Genomic DNA, 16,048 nt, shown 5'->3' on the forward strand with positions numbered 1-16,048 from the left:
GTGGTATAATGGAGAGTGAGGAAGGTTATCATAAATTGCAACAGGACCTTGATCAGCTGGGAGTGGTCCGAGAAATGGCAAGTGGAACTTAATATAGATAAGCGTGAGGTCTTGCATTTTGGAAAATCAAATCAAGGTAGGAGTTTCATGGTGAATGGTAAGGCTGTAAGGAGTGAGTGGAACAGAAGGATCTTAGAGTTCAGGGATTCCCAGTTTACTGAAAGTGGAGTCACAGGTAGATAGGGCAGTGAAGAAGGCTTTTGGCACACTGGCCTTCATCAGTCTGGCCAATGAGTATAGAAATTGGGGAGTTATGTTGCAGTTAAACAGGACATTCGTGATGCTGCGCTTGAAGTATTGTGTTCAGTTTTGGTCACTTTGTTATTGGAAATATGTTATTAAACTGGAAAGAGTGCAGTAGAAATTTACAAGGATGTTGCTTGGACTCAATGGTCTGAGTTATAGGGAGAGCTTGGACAAGCTAGGACCTTTTTTCTTTAGAGTGTAGGAGACTGAGGGAGGATCTTATAGAGGTGTATAAGATGATAAGAGGCATAGGTAGGGTGAATGCTCTGTCTTTTCACAGAATTGGGGAATTGAGGACCAAAGGGCATCAGTTTAAGGTTAGAGGAAAAGAATAAAGGGAATAAAACTGAAGGGCAACCTTTTTCATAAGGAGAGTGGTATGCATATGGAATGAGCTGCCAGTGGAAGTGGGTATATTAACAACATTTAAAAGCCATTTGGACAAATAGATGGATAGGAAAGAATTAGAAGGATATGGGCCAAGTGCAGGGAAATGGGATTAGGACAGATGGACATTTGCAATTTTTGAGAAGGTTAGTAGCTCAGGTTCAGGTTGTAAGTTTGCTCGCTGCGTTGGTACATTTGTTCTCAGACATTTTGCTAGGTAACATAATCAGTGAGCCTCTGTTGAAGCGCTGGTGTTCTGTCCTACTTTCTCTTTACGAGTCTCAGTCTGTCATGATGGGTGATATCTTCTGGTTCTTTTTCTAAGTCCAAATGGGGTCCAGATCGATGTATTTGCTGATGGAGTTTCGGTTTGAATGCCAGGCTTCTAGGAATTCCCATGGGTGTCTTTGTTTAGCCTGTCCCAGGATGGATGTATTGTCCCAGTCGAACTAGTGTCCCATTTCTTCTGTGTGTAAGGATACCAGTGATAGTTGGTTATGTCTTTTGGTGGCTACTTGGTGCTCGTGTATCCTGTTGGCAATTTTCCTGCCCATCTATCCAATGTAATGTTTGTTGCAGTTCTTCCAGGGTATTTTGTAGAGTGACATTTTGGTCAGCATGGGGCAGTTTGGGCCAAAGGGCCTGCTGCCGTGCTGTAGGACTCTATGGTTCAATGTCTCTTAATTTATTTCAAAACAGTTTCAAAACTAATCTCATGCTTCTTATTTAATTTTAAGGTTTGGGCATAAATACCATTGTATTTACAGCATTTGACAACATTTCATATACCTGTGTCCTCGCCTACAGTCTGTACTACCTGTTTGCATCCTTCCAATCACCAGTGCCGTGAGTAGAGTGCTTCAGTTGGTGGGGAGTGGATGAAACATGCAGCAGGACTCTCAAAGGGACAGTGCTCAATTCTGTTGGGACTGATTGCTCTTTCTGTCAATCTGAATGAGTGAGAGAAATGGACAATCGTTTTGCATAGAACATCTTGCATAGATGTCAGTAGCAAGAATATTATTGAGTCATTGGATTTCCAAGGATAATCAACGATACCTTTTTTTTTGAATATAGGGTAAGCATTCATGAAAATAATAATTTCTATTGCCGGGAATTTAGTACACTTTGGGCCATAAGTATACATTATATCAGAACAGACAATTGTAAATTGTCTGAATTCTGACTTAAATTTCAACGTTTTCATTAACTTCAGTGTGTTAAAATTGCTGACTAATAATGTTCTGACAGCAGGGAATTGTACTGCACAATTTGTCTGTGCCCAGTTTAAGTGAGATGCAAACATCTTGCTGCCTGCTCATCAATATGGTTGCCAGGATCACATCGGGTTTATGACGCAGGAACAGACCATGTGCCAATTGAAATTCTGCAATTCAGCAGGGGAGAGTGAGAGTTGCAGAAGCAATGTGTAAATGTCAGGTGGTCTCATATTTGTTCCCCTCATATAAAGCTGGTATTTTTTGCTCTTGAATACAAGGCATTCTGCTGGCCTTCTGACAGACACTGCTCTGTGATGGCACTGTACAACTATGATGGTCATGGGCAATACATGATTGGCTGGCCACACCCAGTTGAAATCAAAAAGTATGGGGTTGGAAAAGCACAGCGGGTCAGGCAGCATCAGTGGGACAGGAGAGCCGATGTTTTGGGCAGAAGCCCTTCTTTCAGAATGGGGTTTATGCCCGAAATGTCAACTCTCGTATTCATCAGATGCTGCCTGACCTGTTGTACTTTTCCAGCAGTATGGTTTTGGTCTCTGACTCTCTGGCATCTGCATTCCTCACTTTCTTCTACGTCTTGTTGGGCTAGTTGAAGAAGGGTCAGTGGAAGAACAAAGGTTCTGCATACACCATTTAACAATTAATTCCTAAAATGTTTTCTAATCTAGGCAGCAAAACCCCAAGATACCAGCAGAGTCAACTCTTACCAGAATTGGCTGCTAACACAAAAAGTTATTTCTTGCCTTCAGAGCAGCTGCATTCTATCCCTCTCTGTCCCTCTCTGTCTCACTCTCATTCTTGCTCTCTCGCTCTCTCACTTTCTCTCCATAGTCATAGAGACGTACAGCAAAGAAACAGGCCCTTCGGTCCAACTTGTCCATGCCGACCAGATATCCCAACCCAATCTACTCCCACCTGCCAACACCCAGCCAATATCTCTCCAAACCCTTCCTAATCATATGCCCATCCAGATGCCTTTTAAATATTGCAATTCTACTAGCTTCCACCACTTCCTCTGGCAGCTCATTCCATACATTTACCACCATCTGCATAGAAAAGTTGCCCCTTAAGTCTCTTTTATATTTTTCCCCTCTCACCCTAAACCTGTGCCCTCTAGTTCTGGACTCTCCAACCCCAGGAAAAAGACTTTGTCTGTTTATCCTACCCCTCAGCCTCTGACGCTCCTGGGAAAACAGCCCCAGCCTATTCAACCTCTCCCTATTGCTCAAATCTCCAACCTTGGCATCATCCTTGTAAATCTTTTGTGCACATTTTCAAGTTTCACAACATCCTTCCAATAGGAAGGAGACCAGAATTGCACGCAATATTCTAAAATTTGCCTAAAAATGTCCTGTAAGCTGCAACGTGACTTCTCAACTCCTGTACTCAATAGTCTGACCAATTTGATTTTCAGTCAGTTTTGGGTTTGGTTTGTTGTTCATGATGTCCTAATTTCTGAGCAGAGCCATAGTCTTCCCACCATTCTCCTCTCAGGAACATTTTAGTTTCATTTTAAATGAGGGAAGGTTTGTAAAACATAACTATGACTCCTGTAAATTGGATCTACTCCATCATCTGTAAGTGTGTTACTGTTATGATAGAATCCAGCATTTTGCCCACTAGGCTAACCGGTCTATTCTTCCTTCTTTTTTTCTGAAATGGCTGGACTATGTTCATTAATTTCAAAATCTTTGTCAAATCCCAATTTCACCTCTCTCTGCATCAAATGGGCATATTTTTCTTTCGTCTAATTGTTTCAGATTCATATACCCACAGAAACATTTAAAATCTGCTTTCATGTCTCTCTTGTTAGCCAATTCTGATTTTCATTTTTCTTTTCTTGTCCTTTACTGAAGTCTTCAATACCCCAAACCTCAGCTCACTACCGTTTAGGGCAATATTGTTAGATTTTAACTTGCATTGAATGTTGTCTTTACGTCTCTTTGTCACCACAGTTGGACTACATTTTCTGTGCAGTGTTTTTGCCTTAAAGGAATGTACATAAAGTGTGGATTTTACATTCAATTATATTTATCGTAGATTGTCTTCAAATTCTACTTCTGCTTACCTACTACCTCAACTTTTAATTGAGTTTCCCAGTCTATCATAGTTGACCTGTCTGCTATTTAGATACAAGGCCCGAGATTTGACTGATTGTGAAAGCATTTCAATGTTAAACTATTTCATATTACTGTCAGTCAGTCTTCCCTAGAGACTCCTTCTCTACAGGGGTGTTAATTAGTCCTTTCTCATACAGAATGCTTGATCCAAAATTGCCTCCTCGTTGATTCGTGAACACACTGATCTAGGAGATCAATTGCGAACTTTCTCTGTACTTGTCCTGCAAGCTGTCACTGCTATTAATGTTTGCCCAGTCTATATGAAGAGTAAATTTGTCAATGATCAATGATTACCCAAATTACATGGAGCACAAGTCTCCTGACATTCACTCTGCCCTACTCTGCAGCTACTGTTGGGGGCTGTGTAATAACGTACGCAAGTGCTTTCTCCCCTTGATTTTACTGAGATCCACCCAAACTGATTCTAATTCTTGATTTCCTGAGGTTAGGTTCTTTCACTCTACTGTCATTATCCCAAAGTTTTGTTGTTCCTTTGGTATTGATACCATTTCAAGTTAGAGTTGCAAAGTCATAACAGTTTGGAAATGGACCCTTTGGTCCAACTAGTCCATGCCGACCATATTCCCTAACTAAACTAGTCCCACTTGCCTGTGTCTGGCCCACATCCCTCCAATTCTTTCCTATTCAAGTATTTATCCAAATGTCTTGCAAATGTTGTAACTGTATCTGCATCCATCACTTCCTCTGGCAGTTCATTCCACATACGAACCACTCTCTGTATGAAAAAGTTGCCCCTCATGTCATTTTTGAATCTTTCTCCTCTCATCTTTTAAAAATATACCCTTAAATTTTGAACACGCCCACACTAGGGAAGAGACTATTGCTATTCACCTTATCCATGTCCCTCATGACTTTATAAACCTCAATAAGGTAATCTCTCATCCTCCTACTTTGCACAAAAAAGTCCCAGTCCACCCAATGTTTCTTTATAACTGAATCCCTCCATTCCTGGCAACATCCTGTTCTATCTTTTCTGAACTAATGATATCAGCAATACTATTTATTGTTAGATCATATATAATTTTAATTGGAACTCATAAATCATCTAGTTTGTCTCAAGTGCATTTGAATTGGTGCTTTTATCAAACACTTCTTCCTACTTCTTTCTGACACCACTTTCATCACTAATGCCCTTTCTTTTCCAATCTTTTCCAAATGCAAACATTTCAGTTTCATCCAAAACACTGCTGCATCTCATTGTCTTGGCATTTCCTTTCTTGCCTTTGTATGTTCTGAAACTCCTAATCTGTCCTGCTGCTGCCACCGTCCAACACAATTTGTGTTTGGTTCATGTTCTATCCCACAAATTAGAACGTAGAAAAGAAAAGAAGTTTACCAAATAGGGAGAATAAACAGATGAAAATTGGGAAAACTGTAGTTGCAGTTTATGGGATCATGTGATACTGATGAGGTTTATGCACACATTGTGTGTGCTCAGAGGACTGATTATTTTTCTCTAGTATCATTATCCCAGAGTTTTGTTCTTACTATGGTATTGATGCAATTATGAGTAATAGAGTCATACAGCATGAAAGCAGATCCTTTGGTCCAACAGTCCATGCCAACTGTGTTCCCAAACTAACATGCTTCTGCTTGCCTACTTTTGGTCTAAATCCCTCCAAACCTTTCCTATTCATGTACTTATCCAAATGTCTTTTAAATGTTGTAAATGTACCTGCATCCACCACTTCCTGTGGCATTTCATTCCACATCTCTGTGGTTGTCCCTTATTTCATTTTTAAATCTTACTCCTCACATTCAAACGATGCCCCCTAGTTTTGAACTCACCCACCCTAGGAAAAAGACCCATCCTGATAAATGATATTGGTAACAATATTTGTTATTAGGTCATATATAAATTTGATTTATACTCATTGATCTAATTTATGCTAAGCACTTTTTGCAATTGAATTTGTGCTTCTAGCAAGCACCTCTTCCTTGCGCCACATTATTCACTAATGCCCTTTTCATTTCCTGTTTTTCCTAAATGCACACATTTCATTTTCATCCAAAACACTGCTCTCTGTCAATGCCGTGCATTTCTGTTGCTGCTTTTGATTTTTCTGAAAACTTCTACTTTCAAGTCTGTCCGTCCGCTCTCATTGCCCAATCATTGTGTGTCTGTTTGAAATTCTGTCTCCAAACCAGAAAGTAGTAGAAACAAGGTTTACTAAATAGGAGGAAGAAACAGAAGGAAATTGGCAAAACTGCAGTTGCTATTTATGGGATGATATGATGCCGAGAGGTTTGTGCACCCTGATCGTGTGCACTCAGAGGTTCATTCAATAATCACTCTTTCTGTTTAAGTTCTTCACTGAGCCTTCATTGGAAATATGTTGAAGTCCTGTAGTATACTCTTGTCCATGTTCTTGCCAGTTCTGAAATCTTGTGTGATAAATCAACAGTTATTGAAGTCACACTTAATAATTGAATGCAATATTATCAGTGACAAGCAGTTCAAAATCCGTGAAATTGACCATTGCAAACAGAGTGATTTGCCCGAGCTGGGCTCTGTGTGAGTGCAGCGTACAGACTATAACTCTGTGTTCTGATCCATCTGTAATGTTGCCATGCAAAGGGATTAAACTAATTCAGACAGAGTGGAACAATGACCTTAATTATATCACTAGAATTTGAAATATAAGAATTTGAGCAAAAAACTGGAAATAAAATGTTGACTTCATTGAACGTGACCAGGAGACTCTTGAATTGTTGACTGTACCTCATTGGCAGACTGGTCTATAATAAACTGTTTTATCTTAGCAAATGCGGTTGTCCGTTAACTGCCATCTAAAGAGGCCTAATGACCTGCACAACTAAGATTAGCAGTTAATGCCTGCCCTCCTAATAATCTGTACGTCCTAAGTAAGTAAATTATCCTTTAAAAACTTGTTCCATAATTTCCAGATCCAATCTGCAATTTCTCTCTGGACAATGGATATTTTGAAATTGTTAATATAACATGGCTGCAGACAAACAATGAAACTTGTCGAAATGGATCAAAAATCTCCATTCCTCACCATGGTCCGAGTGAGCAATACTAGGAGTAAGTACGTTTCAGAGAGCTACACCTCTAATCTGCATAGCTGGGCCAACAACTCCTCCTGGGATAGTTCGTTGGTAAATGAGAGAGAAGCTGTTTGATTGCAGTCAAGATTTACATTATTCTCCTCTTGTATACTAACAGGGGCTCCTGCTTTAGTTTGTATTTCCCTGGTTTGTAACACCGCAGCTTTCCTTTTAACAGGAATTTAAGCAGTGTAGATTTTATCAAACAAATATTTATTTTCTTATATATTTGGGTTTGAAGACTGATCTCCCTTTCTTTGAATTATCAATTGAATATAGTATTGTGTTTAACCCATAATCCAGGGAAATTTATTAGGGAAATTGGGAGTGAACAGATGTTTAATGATATGAAGGAGCTGAATTCACTGGGAGAGACTAACCCAGGTAGTTTTAACAGAGCAATGTCAGGCTGTCAATGAAGCACCGTCAGGAACTCCTTCAAACCAAATCAGCCCACAAGGGAATCACATCAGCATTGACTATTTAACAAAGCTTTATTCCTATAAAAAATGAGTAGAATGAGAGACAATATTGAAAACAATACCAAATTTAGTCTCCCTTAATACCATTCGCACCCTGGAATATAGTTTTAAAAGGATGTTAACAACAACTACTTAGATTTATATAGAGTTTTGTCCTTAACATCAGTGACAAAACTGAAATATGTTAGAAGGGCAGAAAGAATACGTAGAGGCTCCTCCAGCCTGGCGTTCAACACAATCTGATGAATTTCTGCTTAGCCTAGTGCTCAGAAAGTGACCTTTTATCCTGAGGCTAGACTTCCATGTTCTAGATTCTCCAGTCAAACAAAATAAAGGGTGGGATATTCTGTTCTCAGAGCTGGTGAAAAGATTGGTAGATGGGTGAACTTGATCGGGTGAGAGGCAAAAAAGTCACATTCTCACTGTTTAATTAACCTTCAACAAATAATTTCTCCACTTTCAGGTGCTGGGTTAGTTATCTCACCAGCAAGTTATGAGTACGATGGATCATGAGTAAGTCTCAGCACTTGCCTTAGATTACACAGTGTATTTTATTACATGACAGTAACTACGTACAGGTTACACTAATCCTTAATGCATTTTGATTTATTATCAGCCATATGCAGCAAAGACATGTGTATCTCCATCAGGAGACCAGTTCAGACTCCAATTGATTCCTAACCCAGAATTGTGGGACATCAGCAGATTGGGTGGAGATCAATGTAGCTCAAACATTAACTCTTTCAGAGTGTTAGTTTATACAGTAGACACCCATGAGGATCCACAGACTGATGTGGGGTTGTTGTACTGCACTGTGCGTGCTTCCACAGGGGTCATTCTAAAGCAGACCACAGTATTATGGACGAGACCAGACCCTTCTCAGATATAGTAAAGAGATAGCCTCGACCCTACCTTTAATATTTATTTCCAGGCTAGTGTAAGGTGCTGTCTTCCAGATTTGATTTGATTAGTCGACTACTCAGCTTTAATCAAAACAAACATTATCCTTATGACGCAATTAAAATACAAAAATAAATGGCATAACTTTAACTGTTTTGAAATACTTAACAGGATGATTCGTACTTAAGTAAAACATTATCAACTGTTCCAATATAAGGAGCATCCCATAAACACACACTTGACAAGGCAATTTAGTAAAACAGTTAAAGTTGTCATGTGCTGCCTCTCTCCTGTCCAACAGAACAAAATACTGAAAGAAATAGTCTACCTCATATTATTTCAAAGAGGAAGCCTTTCACCTAAGACTCTAACAGCAGAGAAGTCAAGCTGTTAGCTCAGCAGCAGAAGAAACCATCTCATGAACTAAAAGAAAAGCTAAACCTTTCCTGGGTCTGTATGAACCCTTCACCCATTTATGCCTCTTTTGTCTCATGAAAAAAAACACTGAGGGATATTGCCAAACTATTTACCAACTGTCTGCCTGCAGCAGACAGTCTGGTCTCTGTGGCAACACCTCTCTGCAAGAGAAACAGCAGATAATACATCTCTCTTAAAGGCACAAAACCATCACAATAGGGCTACTGAGGAAGATACTTCGACCGATGAAGTACCGTGCTGTAGACTATAAACAATGTGTCCGGCATCACAGTTGTTTGCATGTCTTCCACAACCTGACTTTACCAAAGGGTAATGTCTCAGAGGTGAAGAGATGAAAGAATGAGTTATTATTTGAGGAGGTAGCTGGAATTGAGGATGCTGTGATGGCCCAGGATGGCTCAGGTGGATATAAGGAATACATGGCTATGGTCTGATGAACTAGGGAGTGGCATGAATACCTCAATGCTGCACACCCCTCAGGGAATTGAACTACACTGACACATTTCTTTGACTGTTCTGTTTTTTATTGGCCAGCCTGCCAATTTAAAAACATTGCTGTCTGCTTCCTGTCTGTATTAATCAATTCTTCACATTTACATTCCAATATCTTGCTGCCTTCAATGATCAATGCGAAACAACTGCCAACAACTTTTAATCACGTAAGCTCTTTCGAACAATGCCATTAAATCTGTATTACCTCTACTCATCACTTCTGCCAAAAAAGCATCACTTCATGTGTCTTTGGATGAAATCCCATTTGCCATCTACCTGTCCATTTGGCCTGAATAAACATTTCACAGAGGTCAAATATCTTTCTTTCAAAAGCTTCTTTAGGATTTTGAATGCTCCATTTTGATGTTTTTTTTTGATTTTCAGGGGTTCCTTTTCCATTCTCACTCACACTTCCGTTAGGTGATGCAGTCAGGCAGTAACATTATCTTCTGTACACGTGTTGACAAGTATGGAACTGAGACCTAACTCAAAAGCAGAATTTGAAGAATCCTCAATTATCATCCTCCATTAAACATATAATCAGCGCACCCACGATAAGCATTAATATTGTCAGCACAGCAGTATTTTAATCAGTATAAGGCAATAGGCAGAAGTTAGAAACTAAAGCTTCTTTCAAAAATAACTGACGAACACTGCAGCACAGAAAATCATTACCCTACCCTATCCACACTGGTGAAGTCACAACTAACACATTTTCATTGGATATGCTTGAAGTTGGAGGATTTTAACCGGGCAGTTATTATCCTTTTTACTATATCTTAGACTCGATAGATTTTAATTTAACAATTTATCCAACATTGCTTTTAATCAAGCATCAATTCTTACTTGCATATTTGAGTTCTAAACTTCTTCCAGCTGCCTTATGTAAATGTTTCCTAATTTCACTCCTGAAGGTTCTGTCTCTAATTTTCAGGTTATGCACCTTTGCCATAGACTCCCCTAAATTAATTGTTTGCTTATTTGATTATTTTTCTTCCCACTATAATATCTAATTAGACTTCCCTAGTGTTTCCTTCACTGACTAACACTTTGAAAAATCTTCAAGTCATGAAAAACACTATTAAAATGCAGCTGTTTATCATTGTTTGGGATCTCAGTTCATACAAAAAAATTGCAAGTTTAACTTTAACACAGTCCTTGCATCTCAGGTGTTCATGGTATGCAAAATAATTTGAGAGATGTTAACACAAAAAACAAACCTGTTTTTATTGAAATAAATCTATTCAGTATTCAATTATCCAAATAATAGTGTGCATTAGAATAATATTCACTGCTTTTTTTCCTGTACAGTCTTGAATTTACACAGCCTTAAGCTAAAGACGTCACATTTATTTGCAAGGAATTCATTGTCTCAGAGGCTTGACATTTTTCTGACCAACAGTAAATTTTTAATTGACAAGTTTAAAGCTGTTCTGTTCCCTTCACAGCCTTTTCCCTTTACACCTTCTTTTCTTCCTGGCCTCTACATTGTAGCCTTTCTCTCCTAGCAACGCCATTTCCCCCTTGTAGTCTCTACCAACAGAAACCACTGTCTTCTTGGCAGCGCTTGCCCCACAGCAACATCTCCTCATGGCAGCCTTGTTCCCATCAGTGTCTCCTCATTGCCTCTCTCATTGGCAGTCTCTTCCCCAGAGGAACATCTCCCCAACAGCCTCTCATATCATTACTGGTGTGGTGCTCAGCATTATGTGCCCCCCACTCACATCTGCTTACTGCTCCTGCAATCACAGGCTGTTTCTCCCCCACATTTCTGCACTAGTCACCCTATCAGTAGCAAATGTGGGAGAAACAACACATGATTGGAGAGCAGCCCCTTCCAGATGCTGAACAGGGTTTCTTTTCTCGGTCACTTCCACAACTGAAATGTCCAGGTCTTTTTGGGCCATTCAGTATGAAATCACACATGAAATCTGTGCATTTGGAACTCATCCATGTAAAGCAGCAAGTTAGCATGTGTGCAGGGTTTGAGTTCAAGGCAGACGAGGAATGAAGCAAAAACGAAGGATAACTTAGGATTTATTACTAGAAATCATGAGGATAAGAAAATTATCATTAAGGTGCTTCATCTGAATGCTCGTAGTATTCGTAACAAAGTAGATGAATTAATGGCACAAATCATTGTGAATAATTATGATGTAGGCATCACAGAGACGTGATTACAGGGGTTTCAGGACTGGCAGTTAAATATCCAAGGATTAACAGCTTATCGAAAAGACAGGGAGGTGGGTGGAGGGGGCAGGTTGCCTTGTTAGTTAAGAATGAAATTAAATCTATGGCACTGAATGACATTCGGGTCAGATGATTTGGAGTCTGTGTGGGTGGAGTTGAGGAACCACAAAGGTCAAAAAAACATGATGGGAGTTATGTGCAGACCTCTTAACAGTGGTCAAGACCAGTAGCATAAGATGGACTGGGAAATAGACAGGATATGTCAGAAAGGCAAGGGGGACTTCAATATGTAGGTGGACTGGGTGAATAATGTTGCCGGTGGATCCATAGAAAGGGAATTCATGGAATGCTTAGAGAATGGCTTTTTGGAACAGCTTATGATGGAGCCCACAAGGGAGCAGGCTATTCTGGACTTAGTGCTATGTAATGAGGCATAGTAAGGGAACACGTAGGAGGCAGCGAACAGAATATGATAGATTTCAGTCTGCAGTTTGAAAGAGAGAAGGCAAAATCGGATGTAATGTTGTTACAGTTAAATAAAGATAATCACAGGCACATGAGAGAAGAACTGAAGAAAATTGACTGGAAGCAGAGCCTAGTGGGGAAGACAGAGCAACAATGGCAGGAGTTTCTGGATGTAATTTAGGACACAGTACAGAGGTTCATCCCAAGGAAAATAAAGATTATCGGGTGAGGGGGTGGGGGTGATTAGACAGCCATAGCTGACAAAGGAAGTCAGGAAATGTGTCAAAGAAAAAGAGAGAGTCTATAAAGTGGCCAGGAGCGCTCGGAAATCAGAAGATTGGGAAGAGTATAAAAACAAACAAAGAATAACAAGAAGAGAAATAAGAAAGGAGAAGATCAAATGAAGGTAGACTAGCCAGTGATATTAGAAATGGTAGTAAAAGTTTCTTTCAATACATAAGAAACAAACGAGAGGCAAAAGTAGACATTAGGCTGCTCCAAATTGATGTAGGAAGGCTAGTGCTGGGAGATAAGGAAATAGCTGAAGAACTTAATAAGTACTTTGCGTCAATCTTCACAGTGGAAGACACGAGTAATATCCCAACAATTAAGGAGAGTCAGGGGACAGAGTTGAGTATGGTAGCCATTACAAAAGAGAAAATGCTAGAGAAGCTAAAAGATGTAAAAATTCTTAAATCTCTTGGCATCGATAGGCTACATCCTCGAGTTCAGAGGAAATAGCGGAGGTGTTGGTTGTGATCTTTCAAAGCTCATTAGTGTCAGTGAAAGTCCCAGATGATTGGAAAATCGCTGTTGTTATCCCCTTCTTCAAGAAAGAATCAAGACATAAGATGGAAAATTATAAGCCGATTAGCCTAACCTAAGTTGTTGGTAAAATTCTAGAATCCATTGTTAAAGATGAGATATCTAAATTCTTGGAAGTGCAGGGTCAGATTAGAACAAGTCAGCATGGATTTTGTAAGGGGAGGTTGTGCCTGACAAACCTTTCAATACTTTGAAGAGGTAACAAGTAAGTTAGACCAGGGAAACCCAGTAAAAATAATCTATCTAGACTTCCAAAAGGCCTTTGATAAGGTGCCTCATGAAAGGCTGCTGAGTAAGATGAGCGCCCATGGTGTTTGAGGTGAGCTACTGGCATGGATTGAGGATTGGCTGTCTGACAGAAGGCAGAGAATTGGGATAAAAGGTTCTTTTTCGGAATGGCAGCCAGTGACCAGTAGTGTCCCGCAGGGTTTGGTGTAGGGGCCACAGCTGTTCACTTTATGTTAATGATCTGAATGAAGGGACTGGTGGCAATCTGGTGAAGCTTGACGATCTTAGGAAGTTATGTGGACAGGCAGGTAGTACTGAGGAGGTGGGGAGGCTGCAGAAAGATTTAGACAGTTTAGGAGAGTGGTCCAGGAACTGGCTGATGAAATTCAAAGTGAGCAAATGTGAGGTCTTGCACTTTGGAAAAAAGAATACAGGCATGGACTATTTTCTAAATGGTAAGAAAATTCCTAAAGCCAAAGTATAAAGGGATCTGGAAGTGCTAGTCCAGGATTCTCTAAAGGTTAATTTGCAGGTTGAATCTGTGATTAAGAAAGCAAATGTAATGTTGTCATTTATCTCAAGAGGGCTGGAATGTAAAAGCAGCGATGTGCTTCTGAGACTTTATAAAACTTTAGCTAGGCCCCATTTAGAGTAGTGTGTCCAATTTTGGGCCCCACACCTCAGGAAGGACTCACTGCACTGGAGCGTGTCCAGCGGAGATTCACCTGGATGATCCCTGGAATGGTGGCCTAACATACGATGAACACTGAGGATCCTGGGATTGTTTAGAGTTTAGAAGGTTGAGGGGAGATCTAATAGAAACTTGCAAGATAATGCATGGCTTAAAAGGGTGGACTCTGGGAAGTTGTTTCCATTAGGTGGGGGAGACTAGGACCCGTGGGCACAGCTTTAGAATTAGAGGGGTTCAATTCAGAACGGAAATGAGGAGACATGTCTTCAGCCAGAGAGTGGTGGGCCTGTGGAATTCATTGCCACAGAGCACAGTGGAGGCTGGGACGTTAAATGTCTTCAAGGCAGAGATTGATAAATTTTTGATTTTGCAAGGAATTAAGGCCTCCGAGGAGTGTGCGGGTAAGTGGTGTTGAAATGCTCATCAGGTATGATTAAATGGCGGAGTGGACTCGATGGGCCAAATGGCCTTGCTTCCACTTCTGTGTCTTATGATCTGATGGTCTAAAGTTGGAGGCAATTTCTATCATTGTCACTGCTCACCAATTCTTGAAGTCTGGTTTCTTCCGCAAGATCTTGAAGTACTATTCTGCATTCTGGAGTCAGGCTATTTAGAGTAAACGCAAATCAAATCATGGATCCAATATTGATCCTTGGGATACACCACTGTATATTATCCTTCACTATGACAATAACCAATTCCTATAATTCATTGTATTCTACATTTAAGCCATTTTAAAACACAGTTGGACACCGGTCCTCCTATACCAGAAGCATCAGTTTTATTAACCAGTTTTTTTAATGTGTCAAATGTATTTTTAAAATCGATATACACAACATACATTGGATTTCCATCATCAGCATTATCCATTATTTCATTAAAAATGATCAATTAAGTTAGTCAAGTATGATCTGCCTTTTGAAATCATGCTGTCTATTCTCCATCCATGCTGATGTGCCCCCTTAACTCCATGACCATTTTATTTGTACACTAATCTTTTCTCCGACATAACTGAATACCTTTGAAAATCCAAATTCTTCATTATTTGTAACCAAGAAAGCATCTAACAAATTAATTGAATATGATTTTCATTTAGTAAATATGTATCGTATAATATGTTTGTAATGGGTTGTTAGGTTTCTCTTGATGATAACATTAAAACATTTTTCCATCAATTGATGTCAGCTGCCTGGTCAGTCAGTTCCTATTTTCACTTTCCTGTTTTTTCTTGGAAAGTAATGGTACATTTGCTCATTTCACTGAGACATTCTAAACCATAGGGATTCTGAAACATATTCACTCATTGGTCCATTATCTCTGTGGATACCTCTTTCCAGATGAGGATGTACCCCTTAAGGTCCTGGGGATCTATTGGCTTTTCATCACTTAGTTTTTTCCAATACTTTTTCACTGCTGATATTAATTAGCTTAAGTTCCCTTTTATTATTAGTTCCTTGGGTATTCTCTCTTTCTGGCCTTGACTTGATATGGCATGAAATGCTGGTGATTTGCAACTATCACACTGTGACACTTTTATTCACGCCTATAACATAAAGATGAAATGTGGGTTATGCAGTACTAAAGAATTCAATAGACTTGTTATAGCTCCTCATATTTACTAGTGTACACTACAGTCACTAACAATTGTGCGTTTGGACTCAAGCTCAATAATCAAATGTACTGTAGTATGTTTCTCAGCATGTCATGCTGCAAGAGGCTAGAGGTCAGTAAGATGGAGACTGAGAACTTTGTACCACTATGTCACATGCCATGATATATTGCTGGCATCATGACCATTTTTCGAAATGGTATATCACACATTGATGTTGAGATATAACCTGACATAACCCTTTTTTCCAAAGATAAGAGGTCGCAAACAGACAAATGAAACTGTTTTATACAAGTACCTGTTGTCCTTTTAATAATTATAAAAATATATTGAAACAGTATTAACAACATTAATAGAGTCATAGAGATGTACAGCACTGAAACAGACTTTTCAGTTCAACTTGTCCATGCTGACCAGATATCCCAACCCAATCTCGTCCCACTTGCCAGCACTGGACCCATATCCTTCCATAACTTTCCTATTCATATACCCATCCAGATGCCTTTTAAATGTTGCAATTGTACTAGCCTCCACCACTTCCTTTGGCAGCTCATTCCATACATGTATGACTCTTGCATGAAAAA

This window comes from Hemiscyllium ocellatum, chromosome 11 (genome assembly GCF_020745735.1).
Source record: "Hemiscyllium ocellatum isolate sHemOce1 chromosome 11, sHemOce1.pat.X.cur, whole genome shotgun sequence".
Classification (NCBI taxonomy): domain Eukaryota; kingdom Metazoa; phylum Chordata; class Chondrichthyes; order Orectolobiformes; family Hemiscylliidae; genus Hemiscyllium; species Hemiscyllium ocellatum.